Raw genomic sequence first — 18,040 nt, forward strand, 5'->3', positions numbered from 1 at the left:
CTGCTATAGGCCCCCACTCACGCTCCCCAGCAAAAGGAAGCTAGGGTCTCCATCTTCCCTGCCGCATTCCTACTTTTCTGCCAGCTCCATTTAGGCTGAACATTTGTGGAGAGCTGTTGAGAACCTCCGAGAAGAGGCTCCCTTACCCCCAGTCCTGAGGGGCACAAACCATCCCCACCCTTGCCAGCTCTGACTTGCCAGAGCCTCACTGTCCTCCCTGACTTGTGGTGCCCCTTGAGAGTGCCCCCCTCCAACACGTGCACACACACACATATGCACACAATTGCCATACTCAGATGACCAGACAGCCCCTGGCTTTCCATCCAGATCTACAGAAGGATTCCCATGGTGTGTACACCTTTCTGCCGGTCCCCTAAGAGCTCTATGTTTCCCTGAGAAGTACCTGTTCCCAGAGATTTTGTCTGTCTCTTTGCCTTGTTCAGGGACAAAGCTGTTGTCTCTGGGGACATGGTCTTGTGTGATGAGCTTGGCAAACAACTTTAAAATGACGGTGGAGGATCCAGCCAGGGCAGATTAGTCAAGGGTATATACATGTGCCCACCCCTGCAAACTGCTTTGTCTTTCAAGTGCCCTGGGGCATCTCTTTCAGAGAGTACAGAAGAGAGCATGGAGATTAAGTCACAGACCTGGCGGCCTCCCAGCTGGTGCTAGCGGTCAAGAACCTGCCCGCCAACGCAGGACACCTAAGAGACATGGGTTTGATCTCTGGGTCGGGAAAATCCTCTGGAGGAGGGCATGGCAACCCACTCCAGTATTCTTGCCTGCATCCCCATGGACAGAGGAGCCTGGGGGGGCCACAGTCTATAGAGTCACAAAGAGTTGGACAAGACTGAAGCAATTTAGCACACACACACACACACACAGACTTGGTAAACTGCCTTTAGTGAGATGGATTACCATCCCACCAAATTATGTAGGGACACGTACATATTGCTGGACTACTGAGCCATCATATGTTACTTGCTTCCACTGAGTCAAATGTAAGACACGGCCTCCACCTTCAATGTCCCTCATCAGAGGCAGTAGAGGGCACAGGCCCCAGGTCCCAGATCTGCCATAAACCCATCTGGATGACCTGTAGCCTAGCTTTGAGCTTCAGTTTTCATTCCGTGAGATGATGTTACTCTGCTTTGCAGATTACTTCCAGGATTGGACATGATGGGTGACACACAGGGCGGACGGCAGGAGGGAGAGATTCAGCAAATAACAGGCCTACTTATGCTGTTTTTTAAGGGCTTGCTGAGATGCATGGTCCATGCTCTCAGGAGACTTATGGACATAAGTGGAGGGGGCAAACGTGTAAATATTACGTAGGCCCCAGAATGGACCTCGCCATAGGGTGAAGCCCCAGGATGCGGGGCAAAGGAAGCATGGGCCTGCCTTTTGGGGTGGGGAAGTCCTTCACAGAAGAGATGACAAGGGGACTTCCTGGGAGTCCAGTGATTAAGACTCCACACGCCCACTGCAGGGGCTGTGGTTCGAACCCTGCTCAGGAAATTAGGATGCCATATGTGGCACATCTTGGCCAGATTGGAAAAAAAAAAAAGAGGTCACACAACCTGAGCCATGAAGGATGTTTAATTGAGGACAAGCGAAGACTGGAATGGCATTGCAGGTGGAGGGAACGGCATGAGCAAAGGCCTGGAGGTTCAGAACATTTGGAGCCTGTAGGATAAGCCTGAGTCATGTGGCATAAGCCTGTAGGGTGGGAGACAGGAAGCCTGAGAGAAGCAGAGGCAGAGTAGAGTGAATTTTTAAGCCCTTACACGCAACAGGGGGTATTCATTGAATTGCGTTTCCTCTTGAAAGCCTTTCTATTAATTTTAATTGGAAAAATAACATGCTCATTGTTTAAGAAAAAAATCCAGTCATATAAAAGCAATAAAATAAACCATCCTGCCCCATTCCCTAGAGGTTAACAGTTTAGTATTTATCCTGGACTATTCACTGAAGGGTGTTTTAGGAATACTTTTCAGTGTGTTTTTTTTAAAAAAATTTTATATAAAAAAAAGATCTGATTTTTTATTTAAAAATAAAAATTACTCTTGGTATAAGGCGGTGGGTAGGGTGACTGAAGGTGGGGAGACTTCCCCAGTGCAAGGGGCTCAAACACCACAGGCCCTGCATGGAGACCGTGCTGTGGGGCGAGAGGAGGGAGCTTGAGTCCTCATCAGCTGCAAGAGTGACAGAGAGCGGGGAGTCAAGCAGGACATTTTGATTTCTGCTTAAATTAATGAGACTGGATCTACAAAGAAACACAGGTGTGTGGGGTGAAATTATGAGCATAACTCTGGACATGAGAAGTGTGGTGTGGCTTGGGACATCCAGGAAAGGAAGTCATATATCTGGGGTTAAGGATAGGAATCTGACTTAAAGAAGTAGGCGTGCAGGAGATTTCGTGTGATGGTGAGATTACTCAGGTAGAAGCAGAGGAAGGCCCACATTTAAGAATTGAGCAGAGATAGGGGCCTTTACAAGGATGAAAAGGAGCTGACCCAGGAGGGGAAATAGGAGAGCATGCCACAGTCAGTGAGGCTCCTTCCAGAAGGATCTGAAGTGTCTAATGCTCTGAGTAATTTGACTCAAGTGAAAATGAGCTTTGCTCATAGTAGTCAGGGAGCTTTACTGGAATGGGTTCAGCACATCATTTGCGTATATTATTAGAAAAGAGCAGGAAGGAAATATAACACAATGTCAACAGTACTTATTTCTGCACGTTGAGGTTATGGGTGATAGCTATTTCCTTCTGTTCCTAGAAAAAAGATGAGGGGTAACAGAGGAAGAAGAAGGTGCAGTATTCCAAAAGGAAACATTTAAAAATTATATCATTAAAGCAAATTTATTCAATATGTCCAAGCATTTAAAATTGTAAGGGAAGACAATAACTTTATGGGGAAAACAGCATAAAATAATATTGCCACTATGTTACTGCTTGCTGTTTTGCAAAGCATGAAGCATGAAGCATGGCAGAAAACTCCCTACACAAAGTATGGTAGGAAACTCTCTGCTTCCCCCAAAAGATCCCACAAAGTCAATTCAGGAACCCACAGCAGGGAGTTCCCCAAATTTCAGGCATTTAGTCCATGAATTTTGTCAATTCCCTTTACCACTAGTCCTGCTATTTAATAAACATTGCATTTAAACAAACTCATTTTTTAAACTTAAATGTATTCATTTCTGTCACAATAGTAAATATAAAATAATTAGCATAATACATAGAAGATAACTGAAAAATTAGTATACTGAAAACAAAACAATTATTAGTAATTCTAGCAAGATGCTCTCAATAACCCAAGATGTCCGAGCTTGAGTCCTGAACTAGCTCTCTGGTAATAAGGAAGATCAACACTTATTGCTGTTGTTCAGTCGCTAAGTCATATCCAACTCTTTGCACACCCAGAGACTGCAGGCTCCTCTGTCCTCTACTATCTCTTGGAGTTTGCTCAAGTTCATGTCCATTGAGTCGGTGATGCTATCTAGCCATCTCATCCTCTGCCACCCGCTTCTCCTTTTGCCTTCAGTCTGTCCCAGCATCAGGGTAAGAATGAGTGGGCTCTTTGCATCAGGTGACCAAAGTATTAGGGCTTCAGTTTTCCTGGTGGGTCAGTGGTAAAGAATCCGCCCGCCAATGCAGGAGACACAGGTTCCATCCTTGGGTGGGTAAGATCTCCTAGAGAAGGAAATGGCAACCCACTCCAGTATTTTTGCCTGGGAAAACCCAGGGACAGAGGAACCTGGCGGGCTACATGGGGGTGCAAAGAGTTGGACGTGACTTAGTGACTAAACAACAATAACCATCAACAGCACTAGAAGTGGTTAAAGCCTTACTGGTAGTGTAGTTTGGGTTTAAGAATTCCATTGCAAATCATTTACTTGAAAGGAGAAGGAAACATAGAAACACAAATAAAAGAGTTGGGAAGCGAGAGAGAAAAGGGAAGGAAGCCAATAAATGATGTATTATCAAGCCCGTGATCACTCTGGACAACTGGAGCTTAACCCCCCTGAGCAAACTCTGGGAACCAGTGCAGCACACACCTCAGAACCAGCCCACACAGTGGGTGAGAGAGCTGGGGTAGCTGAACACCAAACACTGTTAAAGGTTGATTGTGGGGATATGCATTTCCTAGCATTACCGGCCCCAGAGGCAAGAGATGAACTCAGGCAAAGAATACAAGTGCTTCAGCTGGAAGGCACTTGATAAAGGTGGCCACATGGACAGGGCTCCAACAGAGGCTGCTACATACCAGACTGAGGCTGCAAGAGAATACAAAAGAAAAGCGTGTACATTTGTCAATGCCAATCTCCCAGTTCATCTCACACCCACCTTCCCCCTTGAGACTGACATTGAGATGATTTACAAGAACCCACCGTATAGCACAGGGAGCTCGATTCAATGTGATGACCTACATGGGAAGGAGATCTAAAAAGGAAGCGGTATACATATACTTACACTGATTGACTTTGCTGTATAGCAGAAAAAACAACACTGTAAAGCAACTATACTCCAATAAAAAAATTTTTTTAATAAATAAAAGTAAGTTCTCTCATTGCTTGAGTCAAAGGAATTTATGGAGAACCTGTTAATCACTCAAAATCATCTCCCACACCACCAAGCTAAGGTTCCCCTAGCCCAGGAAATCAGATAACCTAGTAAGTCTGAAGTAATTTGGAAGGTGCTGAGCCTAACCCAACAACTGTCCTGAGGAGCCTGGTCAAATCTCATCCATACCAGCTTACTGAAAAAACAGACCTTTTCCAATATTTTAAAATTTAGGTTTATTTTCCTCCCTATCCATTAGAAATAGCCTCATCATATCTGCCTGCCCAACAGAGTGGTCAAAAAGTGTCTTCTCTATGGGAGCAAGTCATTAGGATGAAAAATCTGTGTTGACAACATAGACAAATGAAAGCATGCTTGGTCATTCTAAAAAGGACTTTTTAACCCTTAAAAGAAAAGACAGTAAATTCCTTCGAGTAATAGCTCCCTGGATTCATTTAAAATATGATTTACTTATAAATATCAAACTCTACAACAGCCATAGCTCACAACTATAATAAAGGATAAGTATACAAGTTCCAGGTGCTACCAGTGTTTGTAATTTTTATAGATATTCTTTCATTCAACAAATATTTGTGGGACCGTTTCTGTATACCAGGAACTGTTCTAGGTGTCTGGAGATACAGCAATGAAGGAAACACAAAAATCCCTTTCCTCCAGGAAACTACACCCTAGAGAGGAAGACAGTCAATAAATAAATGAAAAATAGGTACAGGATGTCAGCTGGTAATAAGTGTTACAAACAAAGGAGGAAAAGAGTATAGCGAGGACCCTTGGCTGGGGACACATTCTAATTTTAAATAGGGTGATCGGAGAAGACCTTACTGACAAGAAATATTCAGAAAGACCCAAAGGAGGTTGAGGGAGTAAGCCATGTGAAGATCTGGGAAAGATAACTACAAAGAGAGCAAATAGCCTATGTGGGGATCGTGGGGCAAGAACTCGCCTGAGATTTGAGAAACAGCAAGGAAACTGGTAACGCTGGTTCAGAGTCAGAAAAGGGAAGAGCAGGAGGAGACAAAGAAAAGAGGAAAAAGGGGTGAGTGGGGGTCACGTAGAGGTGTGTATACCATTGTGAAATCGTAAACTAAGGGAGAGTTCTGGGCAAGGGAAAGACCTGGTCTGACTCAGGTTTAAGCAGATCCCCATGGGAGCTCTGCAGATGATAGACAGAAACAGGGAGGCTTGTTGGGAGGCTGTTGTCAAAATCCAGAGAGGTGATGGCAACTTGAACTAGGTTGTTGAGAAGTAGTTGGTTCTGATCACATTTTATAGGTCACAAAGTACAGGCTTTGGACAGAGATTAGATACGGGAAACAAGAGAAATTTTAGGGTGAAGGACGGTGCTAAGGCTTTTGGCATGAGCAGTAGAGAAACAGACCTATTGTTTCCTGAGATAGAGAAGACTAAACAGGAGCAGGTTTGGGGAAAGATCAGAAGTTGCATTTTGAACATGTGAAGTTTTAGAGACCTATCAGACATCCCAATGGAGGGTCTGTAGGCAGTTGGAGCAAGTCTGTGCGTCAGGGATGAGGTCTAGGTCAAAGCAAAAACTGGGAGTTGCCAGCATCTACAGTATATTTAAAGGCATGAGACTGGATGAGGTCAACAAGGGAAGGAATCAGATAGAACGGGCTGAGAGGCTGAGCCACAGGGGCAGTCCACCAACCAGAGGTCAGGGAGAACACGGGGGATGAGCAGAAGAGACTGAGGGGGCACCCAGAAGACCAGGAAAGAACCAGAAGCTGAGGGTATCCTGGAAAACAAAACAGCTTTGAAGAAAGGATACTCAACAGTGTCGAATGTTGATGGTGGTCAAATAAGGCGACTGAGAACTGACCGTCAGATTTAGCAGTTTCAGTGAAGAGCTGGGACGAAATACATGTCCACAGTGTGTCCAGGAGAGAAGGGTGAAGAGAAATGTATTGTATCTACCACCCTCTTTGTGTTGGTGATTTTGGAACCAAAAGAAATGTCTGATTTTGCCCCCAACAAAATTAAGTATAATTATTAACTCTGCTTAATTTATCAACTCAGGTTAAAAAAACCCAACTAGCTTTTTCTTCCACAGTAGGGTGTTTGCCTAAGATTTTTATAATTGGCTTAATTTTCTGCTTTACTTTTTACATGAACAAAAATACTGGCTACATACTATAATATGTGTGGTATATCTGGTAAATATTCTTCATGCGTAGTCTCTGTAGTAAGCGACCTGAAGTATATTATTTATATAAGTCAGTAAATATGTATCTCTTTCTCTTCCCATCTGGTGGGGTATCCATAACCTAGAAGAGGGGTTTCCCTGATGGCTCAGTGGTAAAGAATCCACCCACCAATGCAGGAGACACAGGTTCTATCCCTGGTCTGTGAAGATCCCACATGCTGAGGAGAAACTAAGCCCTTGATCCACAACTGATTAAGCCTGTGCTGCAGAGCCCGGGAGCCAACTACTAAAGCCTGTGTGCCCTAGAGCCTGTGCTCCGCAACAAGAGAAGCCACCGCAACTAGAAGCCCTCACACTGCAAGTAGAGAAAAGCCCTAGAGAAAAGCCTGTACAGCAGCCAGTCAAAAATATAAATAAATAAGTAAACATAATCTAGAAGACAGGAAAAAGGAGATGATGGGAAGAAAAAGAGAAGCAAGCAATATTCTGAATTTTCTCTAGCCTGATGATGGAGTCAGCTCCATTTAAATTCAGTGTCGACCCATGGGATGAACACACAAAGTCACAGTCATCAGTGTCCACAGTATCAGAGGCTGGGAGTATAGTTACCTGACTCATGTACATTGTGAATTAAGTTACCAAAATAAAAAGATGAATTTCTCTTTCCTTTTCAATTAAATCTGTGCCCTGTTGATCTGAATACAGTCCTGAGTTTCTTTAAACTATTTAAATCAGTTGTAATGGCTGCAGTATCATTTTTATTTGATTTTGAATTCTTTCATCTTAGAAGAAACCACGAGGAAATAGGATTTCACTCACTCCCTGGTTAACTAGAAGTGAGAGCAGTTTTACTCAAAGGATCATAGTCCTAGGCTATAAATTATTGTTTCATTTCTTTTCCTTTTTTTTCCCCCTTCAATTAAAAAAAAAAAAAAAGAACAGAAAGAGACAGTATAGCTGAAATAAAGTTTATTTCCATAAAATGTTTCTCCCACAGTGCTGGGAATCCTAAGATAAGAGTCCTGTATTCAAATATGAGAGGTAGAAAATGTAATTTACTTCAAGCATTATGTGAAACAGAATAAGCTCTTAAAAAAAATAAACCATAGTAAGTGAGATACTCACAGTAACTAATGTAGTATAATGTCCACTCGATTTTCAACCCTTTTTCACGTTTAGTAAGTAATCAAAAAATAAATAGATGATGATGATGATTTTCATTTAAAGATCATTTTTGCTGTTGCTAGTGTTGGAATAATGAATATAATTAATTATAGAACATTAACTCTTGCACAGAAAACAAACCAAAAATACCCACTTTGGTTTATAAGTGAACAGGAGAGACAAAAACTATTTAATAAGTAAACTTTTTTCACAGATTATGACAATTTTTACTGTATCTCTCTCTATCCAACTGGCCTTCTCATAGACATGGATCTTTTTCATTATCTTAATTTTCAGCTCATTTATAACTTATTACCAACACAGCCACTATACAAAGGTGTTTTCTTACCTAAGTGACTCTTTGTGGTGACCAACTGACCACCTTAGGCACCAAATCATCCTTCTTGTCAGCTTTTAATTTCCTTCATTTTCAGGGATCAAACTATGAAATTCTCATAGCTCACCAGTGCAAACAGTTTATCAAGCGATTTCACAGCCACATGCTGCAGGGCTTACGGCAAAAGGGGGACAGATGAAGGCAGTGAGAAGCATGATGGCAACCGGGAGCGTTCTGCAGTACATACCTGGGCTAAATCCTGAATGTTGTTTTCACATTTTTGTTTTTACTTCTCTCAGAGCATGCCATGTCTTTGGACTACTAGGATAGTAATCCAAGAAGTTCTGACAGTTAGGAAATCATTTGACCTGAAACTTACTGCAGTTCATGCCACAATTTTGACCTGTTTACTGGCTGGATTGTTCTGGCATGGGCATCTTAACCCATATTTTAGTTGATAAAATTTTCCCTTTCCTGGGAAGTCCAGGTTTATCTTCATATTAGAGGAAGAAAGAGACAGAGAGGAAGACAAAAACGTCAACTACTTCACAATAAGGGGAAAAAACATCAGACTACATCCTGTCTGTATATTTTAACACTTCCTATAAGAGAAATCCAGGAAATATGCTTTTTTTTTTTCCCCCAGTGAGTACAATTTTGTGCCACAGTCAAGAGACCCTCCTGTTTGCTGAGCTCAACTGCATATATCCAGTAGACTAGACCAGACAGAGGCTGGAAGAATGTTAAACTCAGTAGGCATGCACTAGGGGGATGCACTAATCTGCTCTCTTGCTCTACTGTGTTTCTACACCCACCAAGGATCCCCATGTTCCCAAGTCTCTGGGATCCAGCTGCCTGGAAATCACCCCATCACTTCTTTCTCAACTTACCCCACAGCCTCCTCCGCCAAACGTTCATATCTAAAGCACCCCAGACCTGTTCTGACGGCTGTGTCTGTTGGGACCACAAATATCATTTCATCCATTACACTGGAAAACAATTTGCAACACAAATATTTCAACAAATTCACTTGGTCCGTATTTCAATTCAGCATTTCAATTGTATTTCAACCAAATATTATGAGTTTCATTTCTTCCCTTCCTATAATGTACATTATCAACACATTTTCTGGAAAGGCATATTTCAATCTGACAAGTTTTTCAAATGGAGAAATTAAATCATAGAATTTAAAGGAAATGTGCAAAGTAGTCAGTTAAGAAGTCTAACAACACACGACATGTCACCAAAAATGCAGCTTAAAAAGTTGCTTCAAAATAAGTTCATCCCAACCTAGAGTCTGTCATACAGACTGAAGTAAGTCAGAAAGAGAAAAATACTGTCTATTGATGCATATATGCGGAATCTAGCAGAATAGTACTGATGAACCTATTTGCAGGGCAGGAATGGAGACACAGATGTGGAGAATGGACTTGGGAACAAATCAGGGGAAGGAGAGGGTCGGGGGAATGGAGAGAGCAGCACCGCCATATATACGCTGCCGTATGTAAACCAGATGCTCGTGAAAAGCTGCTGTTCACAGAGGAGCCTAGCCTGGTCCCTGACGGGCGGGACGGGAGTACAGGTTGGAGGGAGGCTCAAGAAGGAGGGGATACACGTATACTTAGGACCGATTCACCTTGCTGTACAGCAGAAACCAATACAACACAGTAAAGCAATTACCCTCCAAGTAAAAATACATTTTAAAAAAAGTTCATCCCATAGCTCTGGGAATTTCTGACGATTGACATGTTCTGTATCTTGATTGGAATGATGATGTCACAAGTGTGTATATATATATATATATATTTATTTATAAAAACTCATTGAATTGTACACTTAAGACCTGTTCATTTCACTGTTTAACTTTTAGCTTAGAGATTGACAAGCCCACCTTTCTCACTGCTGTAAATGATCAGAGCCCCTTTGCACTAGTTTCCACATACCTACTAGCTGGCCTTGAAATTAGTGCCTCATCCTCTCCTCTTCTTTTCCTTGCTGGTTAATTACTTTATGTTCTTTCTTTTTTATTATCATCATCAAAATTCCCTAGGATCAGTTCACTTTTTAAATATTTGTATCATATCACATTTAACATTTTATTATCTTCTTTTACTGTATATAAATACTGATTCACTGTATATAAATGTTTCTAAAAGTACAAAGAAGATAAAAATCATCCATGTCTCTACTATTCAGAGAAAACTACTCTCAGTATTTTAGTTTCTACACTTCTGAGTGTATTCAATAGACACTGACTGAGTGCCCACTTTGTGGCAGGACTAGTCCTAGGCACCAAGTACTGTGCTAAGCAAACAGTACCCTGCCATCATAGAACTTAACATGCTAATAAACGATACATACAGAAGGATTTTTAAAAAATGAGGCAGGATTGTGCTTATTCCTTTATAATCTGATTTTTCCACTTAGCAAGACACCACTAATATTTTTTCAAGTGAACAAAAATTGTATGATGTCATTTTCATAGCTGCACAGTGCTCTATGGTATGGCTATATTAAAATTCATTTAATAAACCCCCTAATTCAAACAACTAGACGTTTCAGTTATAACTTACATTTTTCTAAATATCTCGTTACAATTTTTAAAAAATATATATCTCATGGTCTTTCTGGTAAAATAATTTTAGGAATCATGGCTAACATAACTGTTTTCCTTTAAACACCCTTCACTTCAGTGGTGGCACAAGCTTAAGCCTTAATTTTCTGTACTTTTGAGGAAAGACTCTATAGGTTATTTTCAAAGTCACAGTAAAGGATGCCTGTTCACGTACTTACACCCAAGAATACTTTCTACTATAAAGGTACACCAAGGCCTTGGAGGTAGATACTGTACCAGAAGGTTCTTTACCCATTTCTTCTAGGAAATTACCCTGCTCTCTCTATTGCATCAGGATTTAAATATCTGAAATGGGTGGAATGATTTTTGCAACTATAAAGCATTTGCTTAAGCCTGGGGCTAGTGCCTTATGAAGGTGTTTTGGTTGAAAACTCCAGGCACAGGACATAGGGAGATTTACTATCTGGCCCATGTGTGGTCAAGAAGCTGCTGAGGAAGTAAAGCTGAAAATGCAGTCTGGGTGGGAGTGAGAGCTCTCTACATTTCCGGACAAACCTTTGATCCTACAGAACTTTGAGCTTAGCAATTTTGCAGGGGAGGAGAAAGTCATTCTCAAAAACATGATACAGGAAATCTTCAACTTACACATTTCCCAAGGTTTAATTAAATCTATTTTTTACAGTAAATCTATTATTTAGTAAATTACAGTAAATCTATTATTTACAGTGTTAAAAAAACACTCAGAGAAACAATTCAGCAACACACTTGAACAACAACTATTCACTGAGCCCCTATTACGTGCAAAGCATTGTTATAGTACACTCAAGAAGATGATCACAATCTCAAGCTGGTTCACAAAGACTTATTTCACTCTCCAATGAAGTTGAAAGCCTATATTTGCAAAGAAAAAAGTATATAACAATATATTGTTATAATATTCTTTAAGGAGATCAGCCCTGGGATTTGTTTGGAAGGAATGATGCTAAAGCTGAAACTCCAGTACTTTGGCCACCTCATGCAAAGAGCTGACTCATTGGAAAAGACTCTGATGCTGGGAGGGATTGGGGGCAGGAGGAGAAGGGGACGACAGAGGATGAGATGGCTGGATGGCATCACTGACTCGATGGACGTGAGTCTGAGTGAACTCCGGGAGTTGGTGATAGACAGGGAGGCCTGGCGTGCTGCGATTCATAGGGTCGCAAAGAGTCGGACACGACTGAGCGACTGAACTGAACTAACTGATGTATTTTTTGATCATCTACTGTTTTGAGGGGATTGTGCAAGGTATTGGGGAGGGGGTGCTTGACAAAGATGATCCAGACAAAACCTGTCATTAAAGGGTTGACAGACTACAGTCGTGTTACTACAGATGTTCTTCTGAGCCCTCCAAATGACCTGAGAGTGTGACCTGAGAGGCACACTCTCAAGTGTTGTGGGCAACACTCCAAATTTGAAAAACTTAATATAAAATAAAGAATATAAGATCTCTCATTATACATTGAAATGGTAATATTTTGGATATGTTGCTTAAATAAAATGTACTATGAAAATTAATGTGTTTCTTCTAGTTTTTTAATTTAAAATTAAATTGCGTGATACTTGTATCGGCAGTGCTGATCTACACAATTATAGTTCTACCTACTCAGTGCTTATAACATAGGTCAGTTAACTTTATACCAAATATATGTGACCTTCCACAAAGGAGGTATTACAGATGAAGAAACTGAGGGTTCAAAGGCTATAATAATTCATTTTATTCATTTTCTAAAAGATTTTTTTTTACATGGACCATTATTAGTCTTTATTGAGTTTATTATAATATTGTCTCTGTTTTACGTGGCATCTTAGCTCCCTGGACACAGATCAAACTCATACCCCTGCACTGGAAGGCAAAGTCTCAGCCACTGGACTGCTGGGGAAGTTCCTATTTCACTATTCAATACATACCTGGTATATTTTCTGTGCACCAAGGGCTGTTAGAGGCAGTGGAGATATAACAAAACAAAGTCCCTACTCTCATAGAGTTTACATTCTAGTGGGAAAGAAAGGTAATAAATAAGAATAAAAATATATCAGGCAGTGAGAGTGAGGAAAGATGAAACCTGTAAAAGATGGAGTGCCCAGACTTGGGGTGAGATGGGATTGGACTATTTTTCAGATGACAAGGTCTAAGAAGTTGTCATCTGAGCAGAAACATGAAGTGGAAAAGGGAGTCCTGCGAATATCAACCTGGCCAGGAACTTCTGGGCCAGGGCAACAACAGGTAAATAACCAAGGGGTGTGTGTGTGTGTGTGTGTGAGAGCGCGCACTTGACACACTGGAGCGAGTTGGAAGCCACCACAACTAGGAAATGGCTCTGCCTGCACTGTGACGCGCGCTGTTTTGGGGCATGTTAGGAGGTTACTGCAGAAGGGCGAGAGAGGCCTTACGAAGTTTGTCTGACTCAGCCACTGGAGATTTGCTGTTCCTGCATTACAAAGTAGAATAATCTAAAAATTATCCAGAGAATTTAAACAGCAAAGGTCAAATATCTGGACAATTTAAGCCTCAAAGCATATTTAAGAGTCTGTAAAGTTATCTTTTGGCAGTCAAAAATCACTATCAAACTTCATAAAATAGTAATTTATCTCTGTCCTTTGCTTTCTGCCAATTTAACCTAAGGGAAGTGGACTTGAGATCTGTAATTGGCAGAATGAGATTGCAGGACCTTTAAGTCAGATTCAGATCAAGCAAATTAGTTTCATTTTTGCCAAAGAAAAGTGTTTTGTTGAGCCAGATGACAATTTTGAAGCCTAAACTATTTGCACTGGCTCTGTCTACCTTCTGAACTACTCTCATAATTGCTAATTCTGAGTTTAAGGATAACAGCACACACAAGACAGACTTAAGGAAAGAACTAGAAGCTGTATCTCGGATAAATGTATAAATGAGTCTGAATAACTCCACTCACTAAGTTTGTTTTTATGGACAGAAGAAGTTCAAATAAAAGAAAGCATCCTCAAGGTTAAATGTTAGGTAGGCCAAGTCCTTCCTCTTCTGAGTGGTAGATGAAGGTTTAAAATAGGTACCCAGTTTCAAATGAAGACAAAAAAAATCAATCACAAGGAACCCCAAAAGTCATGTCATGATAAAAAGGAGGCTCAATCCTGACCCTCCAGGTTGGTTTATTTACTTTGATGGAACTCATTGGAAAATTGTTCAGCTCCACGCTTCACTATGCCTGTGTAGATGTGTTTTCTGGGTACTGGATGTAGTTCCTGTCAGTCAGGCACTTTCCTGGAGCACTAAAATGTACAGATTACACACATCAAAGGCAGGCTGCAACCACTGTAGTTGAAATTTACACAAATCTGTGCTACGAGTAACTGGATAAACAATGAGACTAATGACCTTGTTCTGCATTAATCTCCATATGGCTCTGTTGGTACTGCTCTTGCCTTTAGGCAAGAAGGTTGTGGCTTTGGCTTCTAGCCTCAAACCAGGGATTAGGCGCTGGCCCAATGCTGACAGAGCCCAGAGCCCTGCTTCTATAGCCCAGGAAGCCTGAGCAGACTACAGAGGCTGTCCATTTTAAGAGGTACGTTTACCAGGATTCAAAAAACACCCTTATTACCATATTCACTGAGGAAACAGATTTATAAAAATAGGAAAAATCCTTTAGTCATGCCCCCCCTGCCACCTTCAGAGAAATTACTTTCTTCCAGAGGTTTTCCCTGAGTATTTTCAGGGCCTCTCTACTGATCCCCTCAAAATAAGACAGAACCCTCAGTGCCTTGGCCCCATGTTCCTCTTTCAGCCAAAAATAAATATTAAAAATGGCTGCATCCATAAAGAAGAGTGAAAGGAAGGACTGAAGTGCACTGGCTCAGTATTTCTGTCTCATCTGGGACTTTGGGGAAAGAATACATTAAAATTTGAAGGTTCCCCCTCCTAAGTGCTCCCCCACTCCCACATTGTGGTAGAGTCCCTTCAATACTGTTTGTGAAATTTGCATGGTGCTGCTAGAAGAGACAGTCAAAAGAGTTGGAACATCTCAAAAGGGTGCTATACCTGAGCAGCCTTGGGCCACAGAAAAAGGAGACCAGGACACTGGAAACCACCCCTTACTCCTGCTTTCATCACTTTGTATACAGGTCGCAGTGAAAAATGTATACTGGGAGGTGGAGCTCAGGAAATGACTCCATCGGCGGGGCTACCCTGGGTTAGGATCACGCATGAACCACACTCAGCTAAAAGCCTACTACACATGTGGCACACCTGTCACTTCACACCCAGCCCCCGCCATAAACTTTATTGCCTTGTAAACTTGAGATGCCTCAATCTAAGACATGTAATCACATTCAATTTAAACAGTTTTTGGTGTCCCAAGAACACCTCTTATATACCATTCTAGTCACTCTCCTTGTGTCCTTACTTCTGTTGTTTTGAGTATATTATCCATACACATGTTGCTCCTTTCATAAGTGAGTGAAGTTGCTCAGTCGTATCCGACTCTGTAGCCTGCCAGGCTCCTCCGTCCGTGGGATTTTCCAGGCAAGGATACTGGAGTGGGTTGCCATTTCCTTCTCCAGGAGATCTTCCCGTTTCAGGGATTGAACCCGGGTCTCCCGCACTGCAGGCAGACTCTTTACTGTCTGAGCTACCAGGGAAGCTCCTTTCATAGGCCATCACATTACCAAAGCTGTTTACAAAGGCATTGTCAGCTGTGTCAAATGCCTCACAAAAAAAATCATCTAGGGAATCCCCTGGTGGTCCAGAGGTTAGGACCCCTCACTTCCATTGGAGAGGGCACAGATCACTGGCTGGGGAAACTCGCATGTCATAGGCGCAGCCAAAAAAGTCTGTACCAGTGCCATTTTTCTTCATCCATTTATCAGTTCATTAAGAGTCCATCGTAAACATGAGGAAGAGTTAAAGCACATTCCCTCTCTTCCCGTAATGTTCGTTCTCCCACCATATTCACTCCTAGGATGACAAACACTAAGGTGATTCTGATGCCTTTACAACACAACTGTTGAAGATGTGGCCAGGGTCACAGCAAGAGATGTCTAAGTGTGAAACCATCCCCATTTGGTCCTGTGGTAAAGGTGCTTAAAGTTTTTTGTTTGACACTTAGAGAACTGCTTAAAAGTCATCTTTGCTTCATACCTGACATTTGCATATACTTTCATATGCATTACCTCACTGAACCATTACAACAATCTTGTCATATAGGCTATTATTATACATATTTTGCAGAAAGGAAACTGAGCCTGGAAGAGGTTAAATGGCTTGCCTGAGGTCACCACAGCATGAGGGGAAGTGGCAGTACCCACCTCCAACCCAGGATTTCCGATGCTTCGCAGCACACTGTTGCAAAGCTGTCTCTTTATGTTGGTTTGTTCTGAAAAACAGAATATTGCTCAAGAAGTCCATTCAATAAGAGACGTTAGAGGGTTTTTCTTTGTTGTTGTTTTTGCTATAAAGACAGAAACTTTCTGGCTAGTCAGCGTGTCAGAAAAGACTTCCAAAGTCGATCAATAAGAGGACATCAAATCATAGACACCAGTTTTGATAGTAAGTGCTTTGGTAAAATAAGTCTTAACACTGGTTTTCCAGACTACACGGCACACTGTACGGTGCGTAGAAAAAGCAGCACTGTGCACAAGCAACATGTGCACACGTGTGTGTCAACGTTCTCTCCCCAAATGTGGCCGCAGAAGAAAGCGCTAAGCAGACTGAAATAAGATAATATTTATGGCCGAAGAAATTCGACTTCACATAACGGCAATTATGAACAAGATATTTTCCCTAATAAAATTACTGCAAAACAAAATCTGGAGAAACTAAGTGTTTCCCTATGTCTTCTTTATTTTACTCCATGTGCTCAAAAATGGTTGCGGCAAAGAAAGAGTATAGCAAGCAGAAGCAGAAGAGTCCTAGCCAGACGGCCTCTGCTGAGGGTTGCTTTTGCTTTAGAAACTGGAATGTGTCCAGGCTTGATTTTTATTTTCAATTCACATTTCAGATCCAGCTCCCCAAACTCTTTGATCTTTCTCCCTGTCTCCTTACCCGGAAGAGAACCCTTGGCCTTCTCAGCTGGGAGCTGGGAGCACACGTGGAAAGACTGGCTCGGATCCATATTCTTTCCAAATTTAGTCACACAAAGGGGCCTGCAAGGGAAAAAAGAAAGGATGAAAGCGGCAGCCGCCAGGACTTCAAAGGCCGCGCCGCCGCGCCGGCCCGGCGCAGGCGCCGCCCTCCGCGGATATAAGGCGCGGCTCGGGCGCGCGGGCGGCCTTTCTGCGCGGCGGTTCCGCGCGCGTCCCCGGCCCGAGGGCGGGTGGACTGGGGACCCGGCGGCTGAGGGAGGGGCCGGAGGGCGGGCCGAGACAGGTCCTCACACCAAGTGAAAGACGCCTGAGAAAAGTTTTCAGAAAGGAGGGAAAAGACTTTCACGTCCAGTCCAGGAGGCGAGCCGTCCCGGCGGCCCAATTGTATTCCAGCTTCCACACCCGTGCCATCCCTTCCTGGGGATCCCCTTCCAGACTTTCGTGCCGACTCCTTTGCGCCGGAGGCCGGGTCCCCGCGGGGGGTTGTCGGGGGTTCCGGACGCGAAGCCGAGCCGCGAGGGCGCGTGGCCGGCCTCTTCCCGGGCCTCCGCAGCTTCTCTGAGCCTATCGCGGGCTCCCCTTGTCCTAGTCCGCGAACACCCCGACTTGCCTCTTCTCGCTGCGCGTGGGCAGAGGGTCGGCCGGCCGAGCCCACAGGTCGTGGGGTGGCATGCGGCCCTCCCTCGCGGGCAGTGGGAGGACCCGGCCCGCACGATCCCAGGAGACGCCAACGGAGGACTCCAGGGGCGCGCGGGCTCCTGCAGCCGACGCCGTGGGGCTGCGTTAGGCTGCGGGCGCCCAAGAGCGTCGGCCCCGCGGGAGCCGGGCGTCCGCAGGCGGCCGGATTGGGGAAGGACGTTTTCACGGTCCCCAGAGTTCTCGGTTACCCCGGAGGGTGGGGGGAGGCTGAGGGGCTGAGTTTGCATTCGGAGGAGGCGAGAAGAGGCGGAAGAACCCCTGGGACACAAACTGCCATTTCCCGCCCCAGCTTTCCGAAAAGTCCGTTAAACTGAAGATGCCCACAGTTTTAGTCCCCTGGTGACGCCGGGGTGGGAAATGGAGGGGTGTTGGTGTTCCGTCCCTGGAATCACATTATTCGTTTTTCTAGTCCTTCACGCTCGCGTCTCT

The sequence above is a fragment of the Bos javanicus genome, chromosome 6 (assembly GCF_032452875.1).
Source record: "Bos javanicus breed banteng chromosome 6, ARS-OSU_banteng_1.0, whole genome shotgun sequence".
NCBI lineage: Eukaryota > Metazoa > Chordata > Mammalia > Artiodactyla > Bovidae > Bos > Bos javanicus.